The sequence below is a fragment of the Emys orbicularis genome, chromosome 17 (genome assembly GCF_028017835.1).
Source record: "Emys orbicularis isolate rEmyOrb1 chromosome 17, rEmyOrb1.hap1, whole genome shotgun sequence".
Classification (NCBI taxonomy): Eukaryota; Metazoa; Chordata; order Testudines; family Emydidae; genus Emys; species Emys orbicularis.
This window is the reverse complement of record NC_088699.1, coordinates 2,925,549-2,929,601: the sequence shown is the minus strand read 5'-3', so window position 1 is coordinate 2,929,601 and position 4,053 is coordinate 2,925,549.

Here is a 4,053-nt window from a genome sequence, read left to right as displayed (position 1 = left end):
AAGATTTTATCGCAGACACCTCCCCAAGGCAGTGTCGGAGCGCCCCGCCTGACGATCTCCGGTAGCAGGGGCTCAGGGCCTTGCCCGCCAGGCATGGGCTGGCACCAAAAGGAGCAACCCCTCTTTCTAAAGACTAGGGAATGGACGTCTAAGGACCAGAGCTCTGCTGTGAGCATCCCACGGGCAAGGGGCTGGGAGCCAGCCACAAGGGGTGGGTTCCCCCAGAGTCGAGCCAGTGCCTGTATTGACCAGGGAACACTCCCCCCTGCAGAGCCCGGGTGCTGCTGGGTGGGACTCCAGCTCTGGCAGCCCCCCCCCTGCTGGAGCACTGCCATTCTCCAGTGCAAAGTGAGGGGGCTGTACCCCAGCCACAGATCCCCTGCTGCTGGCGGGGGCCGGCCTCTGCCCTCCACCCAGGAGAGCCCACCGCAGGAGTCCCTTCCCCAGCCAACATGTGTCTGGGCCCAGGGCTGCAGGGGCAGGCAGCACCCTCTCCTTTCCAGTGGGAGCCTGGTGAGCTGGGATCTGGGAGAACCCCCGCCCCCCCATCCAGACACACCCTGTGGATGGTGTTTTCTACTGGGCTGCCAATCTCTGCAACATCAGAAGGGGATGGGGGAAGGAGCGGGGGCATTTGGGGGCTCATGAGTTGTGAGTCTGCGTTCTGTCCTGGGGAGGTAACCTGCCAGCCCACCCACAAGGCTGCTCCGCGCTCACACCGCCCCACGGGCGCTCCTGGAGACAGGCCCTGTGCGTTGCCAAGCAGACCCCCGGCAGCTCTTGGCCCAGCAGTGTCACTCTTGGGTTGCCACCGTGTTCCCAGGCCAGCGGCGCGGATGAGACCTGCCTGCAGATCCGCCCCGATCACTGGGGAACAGTCTCTGTCGGCAGGGCCGGCCCCCCGAGGAGCGCGCCACACCTGCCGCGCCTGCCAAGTCAGTGGGCTCTAGGAGTGCTCAGCACCTCTGCAAAGCCAGCCCTAGAGCAGCAGTGCCAGTGTGTGTGGGCACCTCGCGTTCCCTGCCCTCGGGACCCCGGCCCCTGAGCCTAGGGATGAGAGATGGTTTGTCAGGGCGAGGCCTGACCTTCCTAGACATGTGGGCAGCACCTAGCGCTGTGCTGGGTGGCTCCTGGCACTGCCCAGTGTAAATGGGGGGCTGGCACTATTGGGCTAGGTTCAGATTTACCCCTCTCCTTTTCTTCCAGGTGGGAGGCCCATGGGCCATTTGAAATGAATTGCGATTATTGCTGGCTGCTTTGCTACTGGCTGCTCAGACCCCCAGAGCTCTCTCCTCTGGCTCCCCCCGCCCAGAGGGTTGTCAGGTGATAAAGGGTTTCTTGGGGGTGGGGGTGGTTGGGACAAAGTGAGAACAGAGTCAGAAGTGGTTCTGCTCATGCAGCCATTCAGCTGTATCTAGGCGGCCTGTTCCTTGGTGTTCGAGAGCTCGGGATGCACCTGGCATCTTAGCTGCGTCAGCTCCCTGCGCGCGCTCCCCCCTTGCCCCAGCGCTCAGAGTGTCCGTGCAAGGTGGGGCTGGCCCCTCTGAAAAATCACTGCGGTTCTCGCCCAGAAACAGATCCCACTGAGGTAGCCCCCCCGTGACCTCGGACGGCACAAGTGGAGGATTAACCCCTTGCCTGTGCTGGGCTGTGAAGAACTGGGTCCGGGCGGGCGAGGAAGAACACGGCTCAGCGGGAGGCCAGGGCCCAGGCCAGCTCTGTGGCTGTTTAGCAATGAGTCTCTCGTGGCCCCCCTCAGCTCTTTAGGGCAGGGGCTCCCAGATGGTGACCCACCAACTGCATTTTGTCTTTTTCCAACCCACCATCCCTAGCTGCACCCTGGCTCTGCAACCTAATCCCGGCCCAGTGCAGAGGAGAGCCCAGGGGTAGGGCTGAGAGGGAACCGGCCCTGCACTGTGGCTCCCTGCTCCAGGCGTTGTGACCTGGTGTGTTTTGGGAGGGGTGTCACAGCGCCTCTCAGGTTTGGCCCTTCGCACTGGGCTGGGAGATGTGTGTTTGCTTTGGGTCCTGCAACCCATCTAGAAACTTCCCGCGACCCACCGGTGGGGCGGGTCTCACTGATTGGGAACTAGTGCATGTCTCCGGAGGACAGTGCTGATTGGCCCCGGGGCTGGGCTGAAAGGCCTTGCGAGCAGCGTGTTACAGACGGCTGGGACAGGGGACGGGGAGGGTTCTGTTAACGTCCTGGCTTTTCCCTGCTGATCGGCGTGCAGGTGGGCAGAGGCTGGACTCTGCTCTGCGCATGGGAAGTGGCACAGATGGATCCTGTGGGGGCAGAGCCCCCGGATGTTTCAGAGCTGGGCCCAAGCTGCAAAGTTGGCATCTGGGTTTGGATCCAAGGTTCCTGACTCCAGAAATGTAGCGGTGTTGGGAGCGGTGGAGTGGAGCCAGTCAGCTATTGCAGAGGCCTGGGGTGGGGTGGGGTGGGGTGGGGAGGGGAAGAGAAACCCAATTCCACTTTAACTCTCAGCTTTTCCTATGTTGCTTACTCCTCCGCTATCTTATCTGGATTCCAGACCTGGAGGCGTTGTTGAGCAGAACTAGCCCTGGGTGTGAGGTGCCAGGCCTGGAGAGCATGCGGAAATGTGAGGAGGATACTTAGGAAGATCTCCCAGGCATGTGAGGGGAGCAGATAAGAGAGATGGGGGAGGGGAAGACAGCTCAGCGCTGTGATCAGGCAGAGACTGGGTGACTTTCATCATCAGTAGTTGCTGCAAAACCAAGTCCCAGTGTAACCCGCACACCTCCTGGGTGTGGTGTTTGTCCCATCTAGTGGCACCAAGACCAGAGAGCTGCTGCGTCTGCTCTACAGCCTTTGCTAACAGCCAGTTGGCTTTTACCTCATGCACTAAGCTCCGGAGGGCCCAGGTTCAATCCCACCCACCGACGCCCGGGGTCTGTTGGCGTTACGCCAGGTCAGGCCCTGTTGTGCTAGCTGCTGTGACATCCTGCCCCAGAAAGTGCCTGATCTGGGTGTCGGAGGGGCTGGGCCTGGTCAGGGGCGGCTCTATGTTTTTTGCTGCCCCAAGCACGGCAGGCAGGGGTGGCTTTTGGCAGCGCGCCTGCGGGCGGTCTGCCGGTGCCGTGCCATTGGCGTCCCCGCCGCCGGATTGCCGCCGAAGCCGCTGGACCAGCGGACCTCCCACAGGCGTGCCGCCGAAAGCCTCCCCTGCCTGCCGCCCTCACAGCGACTGGCAGGCCACCCCCCGCGGCTTCCCACCCCAGGCACGTGCTTGCTGCGCTGGTGCCTGGAGCCGCCCCTGGGCCTGGTGGGTGGAACGGGGTGGGGGCGCTGTGCACAAGTCCCCGCTGGCACGCTTGCAGCCGGTGCTGGGTGGGGGGATCTGTGGGTAGCATGGCATAGGGGGGAGGGGAGCAGGAGAAGGTGGCAAATGGCGATGAGGATTTTCCCCACGCATGGGGGGTGAATGGGGAATAGTGGGTGGAGCCAACCTGAGCAAAGGACCCGCCTCCTCGGGGGGGGGGGGGGCACGGATCCAGGAACCAGCTAAAGTGGGGACAACAAATACATGGTCAGAGAGGAGTGGGGGTGGGGCTCCAAGGTGGAACAAGGGACGTGGACAGGCCCAGAGGAGAGAACCCTGGACAGCGCCCGCTGCTGCAGGGAGGCAGCCAAGGAGCCAGGGGCAGGCTCGATGGGGAAACTGAGGCACGGAGTAGGCGGGGTGTGACTCAGCCAGAGGGCCAGGCAGTGGCAGAGCGAAGGCTAGAAGAGCCCTGGCTCCTAGCCACGCTGCCCCCCAAAGCTGGGAACAGACCCTGCTGCCCGGCCGGGGGCTGCCTGTGCGCGGAGGCCGGTGCCCGCCGCCCCTGCGCTGTAGCTGCGCGGCGCTGCGCCCCCGTGCGCTCGCTCCATTTCCTCCGGCAGCCGGGCCGCGGGGGGGGGAGCCTGCGCCGAACTCTCCCCGCGCAGGGGCCGGGCTTGCGCCGCTTCCTGCAGGAGCTGAGCCGTGGGAGCCGCTGGGAGCGGCGGGAGCCCCGCAGAGACCCCGGCCCGGCCCCGCGCTGGCC